Genomic DNA, 21,749 nt, shown 5'->3' with positions numbered 1-21,749 from the left:
AGAGATACCCACAACACTCGCTAGGAATCCTATGCAACCTCCCTGCATCAGGTCCCTAGCCTTCAATGCTGAAATCATAGGTACCCGCGATCCACTAGCTGTCCCCACAAATACAAAGGGTACCTCCCATTCCGGTTCAAAGGTCACCATCCTGTGCTTGCAGTCAATCATTGCCCCATACTTCGATAGCCAATCCATCCCTAGGATCACATCGAAGTCATCCATCGCAAGCTCAATCAGATCAGCAAACAATTCCCTACCATCTACCTCTATTGGTAAAGCTCTAATCCACCTCCTAGAGACTACCAGTTCCCCAGTCGGCAACAAAGTCTGAAAACCCTAGCATACAGAACACTAGGTCTACACAGCTGATCTATCACTCTAGCAGACACAAACGAATGAGTAGCTCTCAAATCAAACAATGTAGTATAAGAAGTACCAGCACTAGAAATCTGACCTGTCACAACTGAGGGGCTAGCCTCCGCCTCAGTCTGAGTCAAAGTAAACACCCTGGCAGGAGCGAGACTGTCGCCCTGCTTCGGCTCCTCCTTCCTGGCTTATGGGCAGTCCTTCTTCAGATGATTGGCACTCCCATAGACAAAGGAAGCCCTAATCCTGCACTCACCCTGATGTCGTTGTCTGCATCGAGGACACACTGGAAAACTCCTCCAGTTGTCACTTCCGCCCTAACGGCCCCTAAAACAACCCCGTGCCCTCCTATCTAAACTGGGAGGAACAAAGGAATTTGGGGCCTTCCTCTTCTGCTCGCTGGAGCCACTACCCTGTCGTTGTTAGCAGTAAGGGCCTTGTCTACAACCTGAGCGTAGGTAGTAGTCTCTGGATCCAACCTGATCTTCACATCACGGGTGATCATAAAATTCAATCCCCGTATGAATATGTTTCTTCTTGCCGCATCTGTCGGCACTAAATCTGGCCCAAACTTTGCGAATCGGTCAAATTTCAGGGCATACTCTGTCACTGTCAACCGGTTCTAGGTCAAGTTGATAAACTCATCAACCTTCGCAGCTCGGACTGCAACACTATAATACTTCTCGTTGAAGATGTTCCTGAACTCCTCCCAGGTCATAGTTGTCACATTTCTCCTCTGAACTACTACATCCCACCAGATGCGGGCATCCTCTCTGAACATGTAGCTTGCACAAGCTACCCTTTCGTTCCCCTCAACCCTCATAAAATTGAGAATAGAGGAAATCATATTCATTCACTGCTCTGCCCGCAGTGGGTCTGGTCCACCCTCAAAGGTGGGAGGATGCTGCTTTCTGAATCTCTCATATAATGGTTCCCACTTGTTCTCCACAACAGGTTCAACCGGCACTGGCGCCATAACCTGCTGAATTGGAAACCCAGTGACCTGTGGAGGGGCCTGTTGCCTCAACTATCGAAGTTCTTCTTCGGTTTGTTACAATCTTGCTTCCATTTCAGCAAACATCTACTGCCAATTCTGTGGGGCGGGTGGAGGGTCCTGACCCTGATTATCATCCTTGGCCCAACTGTTGCGGAGTCTAGATGATTGTCGAGGCATCTCAACAAATATGCATGCAATCAATGGCGCCGCTCATCAGGCATGATAACAACATCCAAAATCACCTCCCAATCACATCAGTCAACCATGAGCAACAATCCACATAACACACAAATAGCAAATAACACACAACGGGCCATGCCCTGGCATCATACATATGTTAACTCATTCATCATGCTCTATATGAAATAAACAGGCAAATAGGGCATTTAAACACATATTCAAACATATAAGTCAATTATTACCAACCAACCCTGAGTCGAGCTTGCCACTGATAGCGAGCATACATGTTCGGTCATTCCCCAGAAACCATAAACCTTGGCTGGCTCTGATACCAAGTTGTAATGCCCTACTGCCTTAGGGTCGTTACTAAGTGAGTTTAAAACGTGCAATTAACTCACTAATCGAGGTTTTAGGCAAAAATATAATTAAACCATAATCAGAGTCATAAACTTGAGAATAAATGTTTCATTGAAAATTATAAAACGTTTAACATTTGGGATCCCAAAAGATTGTTTAGAAATATTTATGATTCAGAAATATAACTAGAGTTGACTAAACGAAGAAACTTAAGTTTAGTACACACATCCCCCAAAAGCACCCCTGGCCGTGGCAGCCAGGAAGACCAGACATGTTCGCGCCGCTCGTCACACTCACCATAGTCAGGGTTGATCGACTTTCCCCTTGCATTTACCTGCACCATAGAGCACCCGTGAGTCAAAGCCCATCAAGAAAACCCTCACAAGCAGATAATATATGCATATCAAACACTTAACATAAAATCAAGCCATCAACCTTATCAAACTCAAAATTAATTCTTCACCCAACCCACATGCATACTCTAAGAAAACCAGTAGAATTTCAAGCACAATTCATATGATTTAAAACTTACACATGCTTAATTGAGTCTCTGAGTTGATCTCCTAAGCTCCAAACTCCTAGCCTTCAAAGCTCTAGCTTGATTCCTAGCTTCCAAGGAAGAAGATGAGAGAAAGATAGAGTGAGTGGGTCGGTTCCTATATTCTGAGTGTTTCCTTAACTTTATTTTATTTGACTTAAGTTTATAAGGTTACCTCAAAGCTCGGGGTGCCAAAAACGTCCCCGAGGGCAAAATGGTAAATTTCCCCAATATTCCCTCCTAAGCATTCTAACCTCAAATATATCTCAAAATATTTATTTCCATAACCCGATAACCCCATAAAACGTCTAATACCCAAAATACCCATCGACTCACCCCGAGTCAGACTTTCGATCCCGTTGTGACTTTCTAGCTAACCGCTCCCTAGGACTGTCTCGGATCGTGCAACGCTGATATATCACAAATATATCACAATTATTACAAATATCACATTTATTCCCTCAACGGGCTAAAATTACAAACAAGCCCCTAATAACCAAATGGGGCCCACATGCATATTTAATTCACCTAAACATGGATCACTAATCACATATTCACACAAATTCACATATTATAACAATAATTCACTTATTACCCTCCAGGCACGCTAATCAAGGCCCTAAGCCTTATTAGCAAATTTGGGTCGTTACACAGATAGAGTTGCGATGCTACATACTCCAGAGACAAAATTCAGAATGCGGAGCAACCCAGAGCCACGACGCCAGTCCACACGGAAGCAAAATTTAGGATATTTTTCAAGGGCAATTTTGTCCTTTCGCAAAAAATTAATTAGGCACTACAAAAACTTTCTTAATGACGTTTTTAAGAGCTGATTAACCCTAGGAAATAGAGAGAAGCACATTGTGGAGGATTGCAAGTGGAATCAAAGAACTCATCATAGTTTTTCTTCTTTTCTACTTTTAATTTCTGTAATTTGGATGCTTTTTAATTCTTCTATGGTTATTATGAATTTTTTCATGAAATAAACTCTTTTTCAATGGTGTTAATGGATTCTCCTGAAACTTTATTTTGAATTAATGCAAGTTTTATGATTTCTATTCTATCATGTGATCTATTCGAATTTATGTTTAATGCTTGTTGTTATACCCAAAAAATAGGAAGATGCATCCTAGGAGACTAAGGGGAATGCATTCTAGGAGAGTTAAGGGGAATGCATTCTAGGAGAGTTAAGGGGAATGGTCCTAGGAGACCCCAAGGAGGATGTGGTCCTAGGAGACCCCAAGAGAGTGATCCTAGGAGAACCAAGGAAAAAGTGGTCCTAGGAGACCCCAAGGAGGATGTGGTCATAGGAGACCCCAAGGGTGTGTAGGAGGTAAGCCTCCCAAGGTTTTCTAAGTGTTGGCTCGAACGTGTCCAAGGTAAGTAGCTAAGGAGGAGGAGTCTCATGCAAGAGGAAGGAGAATGCCTTGACCTTGTCCAAGGTGAGATGTTATGGAGGAGGTTGCCTCAATGTTGTCCAAGGTGAGGCACCAAGGAGGTTGCCTCAATGTTGTCCAAGGTGAGGTGCCAAGGAGGTTGCCCCGGACCACCTTGATCCGAGGAGAAGCCAAGGAGATTGGTTCAAGGAGGAACATGGCATGCTAGAGGAGAGTGCCATGTTAGAGGAGAGAAGTGCATCTCCTACCACCATGCACGTTCAACCCACCAAAAACATGTCCTACCACCATGCATGTTCAACCAGCACTTGCATGGGTAGTGAGTAGGAGGTGGACCAACTAGCTAGAGGAGACTAAGTCAGACACAACTCCAACAACGTACGCGGGAATCTCTCATTCTTCCCACAAATGGGGGGTTTGTTACATTTCGAATTTTGAATGTTTAAATGTAATAAATATAATAAAATATCCCTATCATAAGGGGATATCAGTTGAGGATCCTAGGCCGATGAATAGAGAGTTTATGGGATGAGAGAGGGGCTTCCTTCTGCTTCTTATTTCTAGAGATAGAAAATTGGGTCTGTCTATTCTAGAGAGAGAAAGTGCTGAAATAAGAGAGAATTCTTGTATTTTTCACAATCTGTACTGAAGAAACTCAGTTGGCTCAGTCCATCTGATCTTGAGTATAGGTCTACAAATCACAACTCTAAGTGGATTAGGCTATTACCGACAATCGGGGCTGAACCTCTATAAAAATCTCCTGTGTTATTTACTTTTCTTGTTTATACCGTCTGTTGTCGTTTTTATTTCTCTTGAAGGCTTGTCGTTATTGACGTTCTCACGTCGTTGGCTAAAAACGCAATCAACACTTGTGATTGACTTTCCATCTATTACATGATTTTGATTCGAAATCTGAGAAATGATAATTGATTATGCTGTAATTGAATAGACATAGATTTCATTATAGGACAAGAGTACCTATTTGGTCTGTGTAGCTTTAGGGTTGTCTTACTTAATGCATGTATTATGTTAATTTATCATAGAGATATAAAAAAATTACATAGGGTTGAGACTTGTATATCATAGTACGAATATAAGTTACTTTTGTTGATCTGCTATCACGAGATAGAAATGAATAGTATAATTTGTGTTACTGGAATATAAAATGGATGGTAGATGAAGTTAATTGCCCTAGTTCATTTAATTATTGAATTCTATTTCCTTTGCTATCTTTTACTCCTGCTATTACGTTATTTTAATATTTTTACTTAATTCTTATAATAAAATTATCATTAACTACATAGAATATTAGGATTAATGATTGGTACTTGGTAACAGTCCTTGTGGGTTCGACCTTTCTTACAATATATTACTTGTTAAACGAACGCATATACTTGCGTGTAGAAAATCCATAACAAGTTTTTGCGCCGTTTCCAGAAACTGTTTTTACTAATATCAAGGTAATTAATTCTTCTTCTAATTTTGTTGTTTTTCTTTTATACCATTCTAATTCTGGTTTTTTGCAATTTGTTATTTTAGGGTGTTCAAGTAGTTTATGTGACGGCAGGGATCAGAATCAAGTGCGCTTGTTGATCCTGAAATTGAGAAAACTTGCAGAAGAAATAAAAAATAGAAATGGGTAGAAAGAATGGCTCAGAATCAAGTAGGTAATATTGGTGTTGCAGGAGTTACGGAACAAGTGGCACTAGTTCAACAACCAGCACAAAGAAGCTTGAGAGATTACGTGCTACCTACTATCAGAGGGGCACAATCATGTGTTATACCTTCAGCAATTGATGCCAACAAAATGAGATCGAGCCTGCCATTCTACAAATGGTACAAGCATCGGTTTAGTTTGAGGGATTACAAACGGAAGATCCAAACTTGCATTTGTCGAATTTCATAGAGCTATGGGCCACATTTAAAATGAACGAAGTAACAAATGATGTAGTAAGGTTGAGGTTGTTTTTGTTTTCATTAAGGGACCGAGCAAAGATTTGGCTTATTTCATTGGGAGGAGCTCACCAAGAAATTTTTGGCCAAATTTTTCCTACCATCATTGTCTGCAAGGTATAGAGGTGAAATCAAAAAATTTCACAAAAGATATTTTGAGTCACTGTATGATGTGTAAAAGAGGTTTAAGCAGTTGTGAAGAAAATTTCCCCACCATGGAATTGTGAAATGGATGTTAGTCCATATATTTTATAATGGTTTGTGCGGTACTACTCGCACAATCATTGATGCAGTGTCAGGAGGAGCATTCATGAGTAAGAGCGCTAATGAGGCTTATGATCTAATGAAAGAAATGGCTATGAATAATTATCAGTGGCCATTAGAAAGAGAACCACTAAGAAGGTGGATGGAGTGCATGAATTGGATGCCATCTCGATGTTGTCACCTTAAGTAGCAACATTGACCAAACAGTTACAGTAGAACAGTATTCAAGCTCCAGTTATGCAGATGCAAGTCATATGTGAGTTATGTGGGGGACCTCATTTTTTTTTTAACAATGCACAATGAGGGATTTTAATAACATGCCTATGGAGCAGGTGCAAGAAATAAGGAACTTCCTTAGGCCCTCCAACAACCCATACTCTATGAGTTACAATCCAGGGTGGCAGAATCACCCAAAATTTTCTTAGACAAGTGGTAAGGGTAGTCAGCAATAGTTTCAGCAGAATCAACCTTAGTATCCACAACCTCCTCCTGAGTTTTATCAGCAGCAACCAGTAAGACCTGCACAACAACCGATGCAAGAAAAATAACATGGTCATGCTAATGTGTTAACTCAATTTATGACAGAAACAAGGTCATCAATTCGGAGCTTAGAAACTTAAATTGGACAGTTGGCCATGTTAATGGAAAATCGAGCTCAAAGGAACTTGCCAAACATTACTGAAGTGAGTACGAAGGGAAATCTTAATGAGCAGTGCCAAGCTATTACCTTAAGGAGTGGAACAGTGTATGAGGGACCGAGTATGGAGAAGAAAGCTGAGTAGAATTAGGATCAACAGGCACCTACAACTAAGGAAAAGAAGACTAGTGAAGAGAAGGTTATTGAGAATCTTCCAGCAAGAGAACTGGTACCTCTGGTGTCTATCTATCATCACATCAAAATTCCATATCCAAAGAGTCTTCGAAAGAACAATCTTGACAAGCAGTTCACTAAGTTCTTAGAGGTATTTAAGAGGCTACATATTAATATTCCATTTGCAGAGGAATTAGAACAGATGCCCAGTTACGTTAAGTTTATGAAAGAGATTTTATCAAAGAAGAGAAAGATGGAGGACTACGAAACTGTGGCATTAACAGAAGAATGCAACGTCATTCTGCAAAGGAAGCTTCCACAGAACTTGAGGGATCTTGGAAGTTTTACAATCCTTTGCACAATGGGAACCTTTGAATGTAAGCATGCGTTGTGTGATTTGGGAGCCAACATTAATCTGATGCCTCTATCAGTATTCAGAAGACTTGGTTTGGTAAGGCAAAACCAACTATTATCACATTATAATTAGAGGATATCTCAGTGGCTCATCCAAGGGGGATCATAGAAGATGTGTTAGTAAAGGTCGATAAGTTCTTCTTCCCAGCATATTTTATAGTTTTGGATATGGAGGAGGATACAAACGTGCCAATTATCCTTGAAAGACCTTTTCTAGCAACAGGACAAGTTCTAATTGATGTTTAAGAGGAAGAGCTTCGATTGAGTGTTCAGGGGGATGAGGTAGTGTTCAGTGTTTTTAAGGAAATGACATATCTGGGAGCTAGTGATAGTTGTAATAACATTATTGTGATTGAAAATGCAGTTTCAAAAAGAAAGTGGAACAGTGATGCTTGAGAGGCGGTTTTGACAGGTGGTGAGGAAAATGATGATGATGCCGAGATGAGGGAATATGTCAAGTGGATAAACTCTTACCAGCCATACAAAAAGATGTTCAAAGAGTTAGAACAAGGGCCGAAAAGACCATTTCCATGCATTGAGCAGCCACCAGAGTTAGACTTAAACTCTTTATCGGATCATTTATGTTATGCTTATTTGGGTGAGAAAGAGACTTTACCTGTAATTGTATCCGTTCCACTTTCTAAAACATAGATGGAGAAGTTATTAAGGGTTTTACGAGCTCATGAATTAGCCATTGGATGGACATTGGCGTACATTAGATGGATAAGTCCTTCAATAGTGATGCATAAAATCTTGAAGGAAGAGGATAGCAAGCCATCTATGGAAGCTTAGCGAAGACTCAACCCAACCATGAAAGAAGTGGTACTTGAGCAGATTCTTAAATGATTAGAAGTCGTGGTAATCTACCCAATCTCTGATAGTGCTTGGGTGAGTCCGGTGCAGGTTGTTCCAAAGAAGGGTGGAATAACATTGGTAAAGAATGAAAATGATGAATTGATCCCAACACAAACTGTGACTGGATGGAGAATTTGTATTGACTATCGCAAGTTAAACAAGGCGATGAGAAAATATCACTTTCAACTACCTTATGTTGATCAGATGTTAGATAGGTTGGCTGGGCACGAATATTATTGTTTCTTGGATGGTTACTCAAGGTATCATCAAAATGTCATATCACTAGAGGATCAAGAGTAAACAACTTTTACATGTCCCTATGGCACGTTTGCTTTCAGGAGAATGCCATTCAAACTACGTAATGGACCAGCAACATTCCAATGGTGCATGATGGCCATCTTCTCAAATATGGTGGAAAAGAGCATCGAGATTTTCATGGATGATTTCTCTGTTTTTGGTTCCTCATATGATTTTATGTCTTGACAACTTGGAGCAGGTGTTGAAACAGTGTGAGGAATCAAATTTGGTGTTAAACTGGGAAAAATGCCTTTCTATGGTTAAAGAGGGCATAGTACTTGGGCACTGAATCTCTAGTAAGGGTATTAAGGTAGATCAAGGAAAAATCTCAACTATAGAGAATCTGCCACCACCAGTGTTGATGAAAGGGGTGAGAAGCTTCATTGGGCATGCTTGATTTTATAGAAGATTTATCAAGGATTTTTCAAAAATCTTGAATCCTCTTTCGACCTTGTTGATGAATGGTGTGCAATTTGACTTCAATGAAGATTATCTCAAGGCTTTCAAGGTTTTAAAGAAGAAGTTAATTTATGCACCAATATTTGTTGCACTGAACTGAGAGCTTCCATTTGAGCTAATGTGTGACGTAGCAATTACGCAGTTGGGGCAGTCTTGGGCCAAAGGGTTGACACGTTTTTCCACACCATTTACTATGTCGGCAGGACATTGAATGATGCTCAGTTAAATTATGCAACAAGAGAGAAAGAAATTCTTGAAATAGTATTTGCCTTCGTTATCTCATTGGGAATAAGGTTATTATGTATACTGATCACTCGGCGATAAAGTACCTCATGACCAAGAAAGACGCTAAGCCTCGGTTGATTCGATGGGTACTGTTACTGTAGGAATTCGATGTGGAGATACAGATAAAAAAAAGGGACAGAGAATTTGGTGGCAGACCATCTATCGAGATTAGAGGTTTAAGAAACTTCAAGCATGAAGGAAGTGTAGATTATTGATCATTTTCCCGATGAATAGTTGCTTGGAATCCGAGAAGGATTGATGGTCCCATGGTTTGCTGACTATGTGAATTTTTTTGCAGCTAATATAGTTCCTTCGAAAATGAATAGACAACAGCTCAAAAAGTTTTATTCTGAAATCAAACACTAATACTGGGAAGAACTGATCCTCTACAAGCTCTGTGTTGATCAGATCATTCGTTGTTGTGTGCTTGAAGAGGAGATGTATTCCATATTGTCTCATTATTACACGCTGCAATGCGGGGGACATTTCAGGGGTAATCGAACAACAACAAAAGTGCTTCAGAGTGGATTCTATTGATCTAGTCTGTTCAAGTATGCTCAACATTTTTTCAAGGCTTGTGATCATTGTCAACGAACTAGAAATATATCAAGGAGAAACGAGATCCCTTTGACTGGGATTTTGGAGGTAGAACGTTTCAATGTGTGGGGAATTGATTTTATGTGGCCTTTTCCCCCGTCATGCAATAACTTATACATATTGGTTGTTGTTGATTATTTGTCCAAGTGGGTGGAAGCTACAGCAACACCAGCTAACGATGGTAAAATGATTCTCAATTTCCTTCATAAATTTATTTTTACTCGGTATGGAACTCCTAGAGATATTGTTAGTGATTAAGGGAGTCATTTCTGTAATAAGAAATTCGATGAATTGTTGTCTCGGTACGGTGTGCGACTTCGAACAGCTTTTCCTTATCACCCTCAAACTAATGGCCAAGCATAAATCTTGAATAGGGAAGTGAAGAGCATAGAAAACGGTGCAAAGCTCGAGGAAACACTGGTCCAAAAGACTTGATGATGCACTATGGGTGTATAGGACAACTTTCAAAACCCCAATTGGCATGTCACCATATATATTAGTTTTTGGTAAAGAATGTCACTAACCAGATGAGCTAGAGCACCAGGCCTATTGGGTGATGAAGAAACTAAACATGGACATGACTGCAGCGGGAGAGAAGAGAATGTTGTAGTTGAATGAGTTGGAGGAATTCTGGAATGAAGCATATGAAAACGCTAAGATCTACAAGGAATGAATTTAAGTGTGGCATGACAAGACCTTGTACAAAAAGAATTCCACCAGAGGCAGCAACTGTTATTATTTAATTCAAGGTTGAAGCTCTTTCTGGGAAAGCTGAAGTCTAGATGGTCCGGGACCTATACAATTGTGAAAGTATTCCTATATGGAGTAGTTGAAGTAATCAGCGAGAAGAAAGGAAACTTTAAAGTGAATGGGAAAAGACTCAAGCCGTACTTGGGGGGTCCCTATGACCAAGCCAAATCGATAGTCTTCTTGAACCCTCTGTGATGAGGAATCCAATGTCCGACTAAATGACGTTGACGACAGTGCCCTTGAGAGGCATCTCAAGTTTATGTTTTAGTTATTTTCAATTTTTATGCTATGTTTAGTTGAATTTTTTTTTTAGTTTTTGTAAATATTTTATGTAATTAGAAGTGTGAAAAATGTGAAATAAAGAGCAACTAAATATGACAAAAGTTGAAGTAGAGCCGCAACTCTAGAAATTAGAGCTGCAACTCTGTTGTGATCAGAAGGGGAGGAGCCATAAAATTTGAATTAGAGTCCCAGCTCAAGGAGTTAGAGTTGCGGTGCAGCCTAAGTCAGAGGAGTTAAGGATTTTGGGAGACTTGTAGAGCCGCAGCACAATAAATTGCTCCTCAGCACTAATTAGAATCAGGAGACTGGCATGAATTATTGAGAATTAGAGCCACAATTCAATGGAGTAGAGCCACCGCTCTTAGGGAGTCAGAGAGCAAGTTTTAAGAAAAGTCAAAATTAGAGCCGCAACACTATGGTACAGTGTCGCGGCCCTAGAAGAATTCGAGCCTAGTATTTTCCCAACTCAAAATTAGAGCCGCAGGTCTACACACCAGCGTCGTGGCGCCAATCGGGCCTAGAAACACAATTTAAGGGTTTTAATCAGAATTTTTTTCCCAACTCCCATTCTACTCTGCCTCCCACTTCTTTTCTCCCTATTCTCTGACCCATTCAGTCCCAAACCCCCATAGCCACCACAACAAACCACCCTAAAACTTCCATTAAAACCCATCTTTATCCTTTCTCCTTCATTCAAAAGCTTAAATCCTCTCAAAATCTCTCCTAAAACACACTCCTCTAGAATATTTGAAACACTTAACCCTGAATTACGAATCTTGTTGTAATCTTTGAAATTTCTTGGAGTTTTGGGCATCTCGAATAAGCAAGATCATCTTTCTCATTTTCAAGTAGTGTGCTTTCTCAATTTTGTACATTGCAAAGTGGATGGGGTAGTGATTTGTGAATAGCAAAGGGTTTTATTTGCGAGGAAGTGTTATAAATTTGGGAATTATTGCTATGGGTTGTGCTCTTGCATTTTGATTAAAGAATTTGGTGATTGTGAAAATTTGGGAAGTTACGAAATCTAGGTGAGGTGCTGCCCAAATTAATTCAGAATTTTTGGGGTATTTGTGCAAACTTTTGTGACGGAATGGCACCTGAGACAAGAAATATGACCAAGGACAAGGGTAAGGCTTCCACATCGAGGGCTTGGGATGGCCCTCCACCATCAACCCCATCGGACGTTGATGCTATGAGGTTTGAGAATAAAAAGACTCAGGATAGAATCTCGAGTTATGCACCAATTCAGTCATTCACGAGAGGGGTAAACTACACCAAATACCCATTTCCATAACACATGAATATAATACTAATAAAAAAGAGTTATGAAAAAGTATTATATTGGGAACTTAATGAAAAAAAAAGGCAGTAATTTATTTAGCCATCCCACCACTTAGCTTTTTTTATTTTCATTTCCTTCAACATTTCTTCAACAAAGAACAGAGACCCATTTCCTTCAACATTTCGACACAAAGAAGAGACCCATTTCTTCGGCTTGGTACGGTCTCCGAACTCCTCACTCTCTCAAATCTCCTCAAAGGAGCCGGAGCAAGTGATGAAGCTGAGGGGAGGATCAGTGCTCGGGAAGAAGACGATTCTGAAGAGCGTCCACTTTCCTGGCTGCCAGAACAAATGATTGTCTCCTCAAATCGATGGCGCTCCCAACTACCGTCACACCGAATCTTTACATGTTCATGGCGTTGCAATTCCTACCATGGAGAAAGGCAGTCAGAATGCAGCCGTTTTGGAGAAGAGGGTACGTTCCCCATTTCGAGAATTTCGATTCAGATTTGCATTTGAATAAATGGTTTTTGATTATTTTTCAAATCCTGATGTTGATTGATTTTAGTTTCCATTTTCCACTTTTCTCCGTCCCAATTAGGTCTTTCTGTTCGGATTTGTGGTTGAAATCCGAAATGAAAGTACGAACCTTGGATTGTTGTTATTTTTAAAACAAAACGTTCAGTATGATTGATAGGAGAAGGGTTTCTGATTTCCTTTATTGATTTGAAACTTGAATTCAATTTCCAAATACCATTGAAATGGGAACGCCGATATTGTGGGGTTGTCTTTTTCTGCATTAGTATATGGGTTTAGCTCTTGATTGTTTGGGAAAAAGGGATGGAGAGTGAAACTGAAGGTTCAATAGCTGTTTTTTTTTTTGTTGTTGCATTTGAAAAGACAAGTTTGAAATTCATGGTTTCATTATTGTAGTATAAGATATTTTTGTTTTTGGAGAGGCTAAATGTCTAGCTCAAGTTAGTGTCAAGCTGAAAGCTTGAAACTACTTTTTGAAATGAGGTTTTGAGATGATAGATAAGACTAATAATTTGGAGATATGGTTTGCCGACCATTGCCAGGTTTATTTCCAAGTATTCGTTAAGTGTTCGTGTTTTGTTTGAGTGAGAAATAAATGCTGTGGCAAACAATTGATTAAAAACATCCATTTATGAGATGTTTTCAGAGAGTTGACTTTTATCATTTTCTCTTGTTGCTTTTTGATTGGATCATTATGTTCAATGTTTTTAATCAGTGTTTTCTGAGCAGTTGGAAAGTATTCCTGCAATGGTTCAAAGAGTATGGTCTGATGATTCTGCTTTACAATTAGAGGCAACTACTCAGTTTAGAAAGCTATTATCAATTGGTAGGGGAGCTGGTCGTAATCTCTATGCTTGAACTATTAGGAGTATATCCATTTAGTTCTTAATTTGGTTTGTATTTTATGCAGAGCGCAGCCCTCCAATTGATGAAGTTATTAAGGCAGGCGTGGTGCCTCGGTTTGTTGAGTTTCTTGGAAGGAATGAAGTGCCTCAATTGCAAGTAGGAGCACCTTGTTGTTTTTGCTTAATTTTAATATTTTCTGTTTCAGTCAGATTAATTTTTAAAGGAGATAGATGGATGCTTGGCCTAACACTATTATAATTGCAGTTTGAGGCTGCATGGGCTTTGACCAATGTTACATCTGGAACATCAGAGCATACATGGGTTGTTATCGATCATGGTGTTGTCCCCATGTTTGTGCAACTTCTTAGTTCTGGCAGTGACGATGTCAGAGAGAAGGTAGCTTTCTATTCACTTTACCTATTGTGAGTTGCAACAAATATTTCTCAACTGTTTTAACTATATATGAATTATGTTTTTTCTGATATGGTCAAACTTAATTGATCACTTACATTTTCTGGCAATAATCTTCTTTGGCTAATTTATTTATAAATTTTTTAATGATAACTCTTGTTTGTTATATTCTAAAGGTTTCCTGTTGCTTAATTATTCTGCCCTTTTTGTGTTAACTTTCAATTTTTTTGTGTACTACAATTCTGATCTTCTATACACATTCTCGTCATGAACAGGCTGTATGGGCTTTAGGTAATGTTGCTGGTGACTCACCAAGTTGTAGGGATCTTGTTCTTAGTCACGGGGCTCTTGTTCCTTTGTTGGCTCAATTAAATGAGCACTCGAAGCTATCCATGCTAAGGAATGCTACGTGGACTTTATCTAACTTCTGCTGTGGCAAGCCTCCTACACCATTTGATCAGGTGGTTGCATTTCTCTATTTTTAATTTTTATTTTTTTATCATTTAGAGATGTCTGGTAGTATCATTTCTGTGCACTATGCGGTTGAATGCTTACCATGGAAATGTAGCTATCATTAATAATGCTTATCTTGGTGCCTCTAAGGTTAAGCCTGCATTACCAGTTCTTTGGCAGCTTATTTTCCTGAATGATGAAGAAGTTTTGACGAATGCCTACTGGGCTCTTTCTTATCTCTCAGATGGCCCCAACAACAAAATATAGGATGTGATTGAATCAGTTATCTGTCCACGGCTTGTGGAACTTCTGATGTAAGTTCTTTTTACTTGTAAACTTTATAACCATATGTTTTCATGAAATAATTCTTAACCATATGTTTCTTTTTTGACAAAGTGGGGTTTACAAAAAATAATAATAAAAAAAGTAATTGTGAGAACATATATTAGTATGTTATTTGTCTGTATATGCTTGTTGTTTCTATTTGTGCTAGTTTTAGGAATTGTTATTGGCCTAGGTTTCTCGTTTCTCTATCTAACATCGTTTCTTTTCATAATAATTTATTTTAAAGGCATCCATCGCCTACAGTTCTTGTACCTGCTCTTCAGACTGTGGGTAATATTGTCACTGGTGATGATTCTCAGACTCAGGTATTAACCACACATAAGCCATGCACTGTCCAGTTTCTTTTTGTAGTCTGCTCTATTGGGTAATTGTTTTATTGTTGTTTAATAAACTTGTGGTCAATTTGTTTCCTAGATGATGTGTTGGCTTTTCTGTTCTTTTGGCATTATTCATAAACTTATATTTAAGTTCCTTAAAAGTTTGCCTAATGCAAGTTATTATGGAAATAGTACCTTTTTGGTGCTAATTTTGGTAAAGTTAATGCCACAAATCAGTTATCTTTTTACCGGTGATTTGATTACATTGTTATAATCTTTAGATTGTGTAAAGCAATCACATTTAAAATAGTATATATTAAATTTCCAGGGTCTTAGCTCGTTGCTTTTTTTGGTAATTATCAATCGAATGATTTCTGCTTCCCTGCTTAAACATATCAATAGAATAACCTGCTTTGTAATTTTCCAGTTTGTAATTGACAATCAAGTGCTCCCTTGCCTCTTTCAACTCCTTACACAAAACCATAAAACGAGCATAAAGAAGGAAGCTTGTTGGACGATCTCAAATATTACTGCTGGTAATAAAGCTCAAATACAGGTATTAAATTCTATCTCGAAGTTTTACTTATATTTTTGTCAAACTTAAGTTTGTTTAAGAATGATGAGAGATAATGAATCCAAACTTTAATCATCTAGTTTCCAATGTATCTTTTGTTGGTCAATTAACCTTGATTCCAAACTGATGAATCTTATTGTAATGGCACAACTTCTAGATAGGGAAGTTTAGGTATTAAAGTCACATAACCTACCAAGCTCACTAAGGAAAAAGAGAGAAGCTTCTGACATTGAATCATTGATGGAAAAAAAAAAAGATTTTCCAGGCTTCATTATTTTTTGTTTAACTCTGTTTTTACGTACAGGGTTGTGTATATATATATATATATACACATTTTTCTCTTCAAGAGATCCATATTTTTGTTCCATTACCATTCTTCTGGGTAGTATTGCAATTTATATAAACTTAGTGTTTTCTTTTTCTTTCCCGTCCCTTTAACACATGGGTGGTGGGTTTTGGCACCTTGGGAGAGTCCAAGCTGTCAATTATGGTTACTATTTTGGCCTAATTTAACTCTCAGTAGGATGATCGGCTTGTAATTTTTTCTGTTAAATTCGGTTTTGCAGGCTGTAATTGAGGCGAATATCATTCACCCGCTTGTACATCTTCGCCAACATTCAGAGTTCGATATAAAAAAGGAGGCTGCATGGGCCATCTCTAATGCCACTTTTGGTGGCTCTCATGAACAAATCCAGTATATACTTGTGCTTCCTTTCTTGTTTACACATGCACTTCTGTTACAACCAAAAAAAAAAGAGAAAATATATAAAATTTGAGTTGACTCGTGTAATTTAATATATATATATATATATATATATAGATATAAGAACTTTTGGTCCTGATGCACTTCTGTAGTAGAAAGATTCATCTAATATATAGCTATTATAGTTGTAATGCATTTGGCATGACATTTCACTAACATGGACATTGCCTTGCAGATTTCTTGTTAGCCAAGGTTGCATCGGAACACTCTTGTTATATTGAAGTCTTTAAACTTCAGTTTTGCAATCTTGTTTCTAAATTAAATAGTAACCCTTTTGCCTTTTATGTGAAGAAAGTTGGCAACTGTGTATCTTTTTCAAATGGTCCTATAATCCATTCAATTTGGTTGTTCTGTTTGTTCCATTAAAAATCTTCTAGGTAAGTTATTCTGTTTCTAATTATCATCTTGATACTAAGTTGAAATTTACTAGGTTGCCAAGGACTTGTGTTCCTACCTAAACATCTTTAAAAAAAATCCTCCCTGCTTCCCATTCTAGTTGGTATATTTCTGCTTTGATTTTCTAGTTGGGAATTGAGATCTCTTACTTTCATTATTTATGGAAATCCCATGCTTTTTGTATAGAGAAGCAATGCTAATATATATGTTTTTGCCTTGCTTTTTAACCTGTTTATGCTTTAGCCAGCCATGGGTAATGTTTCATGAGCAATTTTTTCTTCAAATTATCTCTCTATGATTTCTAGCAAGAAGCCAATTGGCTATTTCAATTGCAAAATGTTTTATTAAAACTACTGTTAAGATTCTCCCTTCTTGAGATGATTTTAGAAACAATCAACTTTAAACAATTTGTAACCATAACATGTTATTGGCATTGATATCTGTTCCCTTTTTTTGATGGAGATAGCATAGATTTGTTTATTTATTTGAAGTTATACTGTTTCATTGTTATAAGATTAGTTTATTGGTTAATGATTGGTATGTGTATATATGAGCTTGTGCTTGATGAGTTTTTGTTGACCCTCTAGTGTCATCTGTGGTCTTTAAGCATTCCTCTATGAATTGTATATTTGATCAATTTCCCACTTTAAAACTCAGTGCCCTTTTTCACTTTGATAAGTTTGACTCTTTTATTTTTAGTTTTATGGATGACTTTGAATATCTTCTAAGTAACTAGTAAGTATATTTTGAATATCTTTGAATGAGTAAATGAGTATGGTTTGTGAGAAACTAGATGTGCTTAGATAATACTATTCCCACCATGACCGTCAAGACCTCGATAATTTTTTGGTAAGTATATTTGCTTTTTCTGGTTTTAGTTGGTAATTTCGTTTGTTTTCCTCTGCAACTAACTGAGCAAAACATAACAAAGAAATAAAGAACAAGTAATATGTGAGATGTCACTTAGATATAAACCAAATTGAAGTCATTGGAAAAGAGTAATAAGTTAGCAAAATGGGTTGCTTCTGTTTTGGTCTCGTTGCCACTTTTGTCAAATCTATTAGTTTTATATTATTAGTAGCATTAAAATGTTTAGGTGGCTAGCTAGAATGAGTAAGTTATATATATATATTTGTATACAATGTAGTGGAATGAACGGAGCCAAGCAAGCAATGGCACTCCACAATTTAAGCGTAGGTACTATTAATTGTTCTAGTATTATTTTTCACCCTTTTTGCTGACTCTTTTTATTAACATATTTACCAATTTTCTAAGTGCAATATCTCTGATTTGCAATGTTATTTAAGTTATTTTGATTCGGATATGGCTTTGTACCACTATTTTTTTTTTTTTTATCAATTGTTCTATAACCTTTGATTATGTTTATATGATCAGCTTCAGTGGTAAAACTGCTAAAAAGTATCATGTAGTATATATAAATTCTGTTGTCTAATTTATTTAATTTTCTTGCTCTGTTAGGCTCTGATTTGATATGTGTGCAGATTATTGCTATTCATATATGGACTAAACAAGTCTCTTTTAGAAATGTGGTGTAAATCCTACACCCTTAAAGAACAGCAAAACAAGAAAGAGTAATGCAGAAACATAGAATAAAAAATGATAAGACTTTAAAACAAAAAATACACCAAACACATTACTTGGTTGGTTCAACTCAATTAAAAGCCTACATCCAAGGTAGAATAGCCCCAAATAATAGCTGATTAGACTTTATTCTTTCTTGAGTATCAAGTACAAAATTACACAAAGGGAGACTTGCTCCATGTACAAACACTCTAAAAAAAATGCTTTAAAAAACAGAACAAAAAAATGCCGAAAAAATTCTCTACTGATTCTCTTAACCCCGAATGAGAGTAGTGAAGACAATATATATAGGCTTCTATGGTAGCTAATGTACCAACTGTTTTACCAAAATTTTGAACTTCTTGGAATAAAAGAATTGTCACATTAGCTGTCACTTAAGTGGCATATCAAGTCATACAATGTAGAGAAGTGAGCTAGTTTGATTTGATTTCAAGTTTAATGGGTTCGATTTAATCATCCCAGCATTATAATCAATCATGTTGTTGTGGATTTCGTTTATAATCAATCATGTTGTTGTATATGATTTTGCGTTTATACCTCAGATATTAGTGTAAAAGAACATATATTCACTTTATGCAGTAGTCTTAGAGCTGATGTGGTTGGGCAACTCATTGTCTAACATATTTTTCAATTTGATTGATTGACAAGCAGTTCAAACAGAGAGACACTACTCCGAGCTTGCAAAAGTTGGTGTTGAATTGGAACCTTGGGAAAACAACTTATTGAGCACATGGGAAAACTTGAAGTTGCATCTACCGAGAATAAGCTTTTGAGTGAAAAGGTGAGGTTAATAATTTATATTAGGACTTTCAACATCAGTATATTGACACACTAATAGATAACCATTTGCCTAATAATTTATACTACCAGGAAGCTGCTCGTGCAGCTTTTGAAGATGCGGAAAAGTAGATGGAAGACATATTGGGAGCTATTGAAACAAAATCTGAGAGTATCACAAAAATTCAAAATGATCTTGAAAGGAGCAAACTCAAAGCATTGGAAGCTCATAAAGTGGAACAAGTTCATGTTTTAATGATGTACAAGGAAGGGGCTCGGTAGGGACGGTGGCTGGGGCTGGCTGGTGGGGTTCTCAACTTCACGGCGGCAGCAGGTATATCTTTCTGTGGTATTGAACTTTAGTTTGGTGATGTTATGGTCTTAGATTTTCTTGATAGCTCTCTTATTTTATTGTTCATCTGAAAATTCCCTAGCTTTTTCTTGTTAGCTCTATTATTTTATTGAACTAAAACAGATAAGTATTTATCTTAGTTTTCCATTTTCTTCTTTTGAAGTTTTCAATGTATCATTTAAGAAAAGATTGTAAGTTTGTTGTTGTGGTGGCAAGAACGATTACTATGTTCTGGGATAGTGTGTTTTTTTCAACTATAATAATATTAATAATTGAGTTATTATTATTATTTAAAAATTGAAATTCCAGACAACCTGGCTAGGTTTGAATATGCAGGGATTTGACCATAATGTAAAGAAATATTGATGAATCTCACAGCCAAGTAAAGAAATTTGTATGGATTCTCAGTTTTGCAAAATTTAACATTCATGTGATTTCTAAATACTATGAGTTAACTATATTCATGTGGTTTTCAAATACTTTTGCACATGTAGTTAGTTAGCTCTAACTGTAATATAGGTTCAGCTATAGTTAGTAGATTATTGTGGTTAGTTTCCTATTAATCACTTCTTGGTTTCCAGCTCCTTTTTCCCTCTCTTTGTATCTTTGTACTATTCAGCTATAAATAATAAAGTCCCTTATCTCTGGTACATTTACGGAGATCATTTTATCCAATTCATTTTCTATTAAGTACTCTTATGTGTGTGATGGCAGCGATCACACAGGGGATATATTGACAGAATTTATTTTTACTTTTATTGCAGAAATTGGGCTAAATCTTATATTAAAGATGCTAAAGAAGTTTCTAGGTGCTTATTTTATTGTTTTTCTTTATGATTTTGTTGTTTAAGAAGTCAAAGTGTGATTTTGTTTTTATTCTTTAATTTTTTTGGGGATATATTGACAGAATTTAGAGTTCTGGAATCAATTCTTCCTCACATACTTTTTGATCAATGAGAATGATATATTTGTTATCTTGATACATTTCACAAGCCTTGTTTTAAGTTGCATGTTTTGTTGCTTCAGTCGTTTTGCAAGGTAGTATATCTTGCTATACCCTGCTGTTTCGTCAAGTTTTGGAGTTATTACAAATTTAATTTAAACTTTATATGCTTATTGGTGGAAACTAGCTTAAGTCTTATGTTCTTAATAATAAAAGGACTTTTTTTTTTACAATGTGCAGGTATATTGAGATGATTTCTTTGGAGAAATTCCTGACAACATTTGTTGTTGAGGCCTTTAGAATGGAAGAATATATTTCATTAATTTTTGTATACATTTCTTGTTTTGTATTTAGTGATAAAGGAATCTAAATTTGGCATAAATTATGTTGTAATATGATTTCTTAAGCCTAGACTAGTAGACTAAATATTGTAATTACATTTGAGTAATTAATAAAAATCTATTTATGTTATTTTATTTGGCTTCAACTTTCATATTTGTTTTCCTAGTTATGTGTAAGTAAAAAAAGATTATGTTTCTCTAAGCTAATATAACACATGTGTTATACTAAAGTGTAGTATAACACAAATTTATAAGTATTGAAATGTGTTATATAATCGACTATAAATAACATAATTAAACACTTATCTATTTATTAAAATAACACAAAAATTGTGTTATCGTTGACAGTATAATAACACATCTGTATAACAATGATAAAGTGTTATGTAAAGTACCCTGACCTACGATAACATAGTCGGTCTTAACATATCAAAAAGGGTTATGGTATGTTTTGATAACACATTTTTGGTGTTATTAAAAGCATTTTTTCTTGTAGTGGTATAGAGTATCGTGATGAACCATATGAGAATGACCCACTCAATGAGCGCATCCGAGCCAATATAGCTGCATGGCATTGGCAGGGGTTCATAGAAAAGGATATTGTTAGAGAGAATATCTCTATTTGCTATGAATTTTATGCCAATTATCTAGCAACAAGGGGAAGAAAGAAGTGCTTTGTTGGGGTGTGTGGGTTCCCACTGCTATAGACACATTGAATGCCCTCTATGGTACTCCTAATTATAAAGGGAATGAAGAACAGTACGAGGTGTTAGTTGGGGGTGAAATTGATCATGATGAGGTTATTAACACGATTTCATTCCCTGGAGCGGAGTGGATAATTACTCATGATTAGTAGGATGGGTTGCATTTGTGTCAGTTCACTCATGAAGCTCGAGAGTGGCTATACTTTGTTAGTTGTCGGCTGATGCCATCTGGGCACTTTTTTTCATTCAATATAGAGCACATTTATTTAGTCTATGCTTTGGTGAAGGGGCTTAATGTGGAT

General features: G+C 37.0%; 1 pseudogene; it reads left to right on the top strand.

Moving 5' to 3' along the window:
• Positions 1-12,194: 12,194 nt before the first annotated feature.
• Positions 12,195-20,873, top strand: LOC133798304 (importin subunit alpha-4-like; annotated as a pseudogene).
• Positions 20,874-21,749: the final 876 nt, after the last annotated feature.

Source organism: Humulus lupulus, chromosome 8, assembly GCF_963169125.1.
Source record: "Humulus lupulus chromosome 8, drHumLupu1.1, whole genome shotgun sequence".
Classification (NCBI taxonomy): domain Eukaryota; kingdom Viridiplantae; phylum Streptophyta; class Magnoliopsida; order Rosales; family Cannabaceae; genus Humulus; species Humulus lupulus.
The sequence above is the reverse complement of the archived record's forward strand: the minus strand, read 5'-3'. Positions and strand labels throughout refer to the sequence as shown.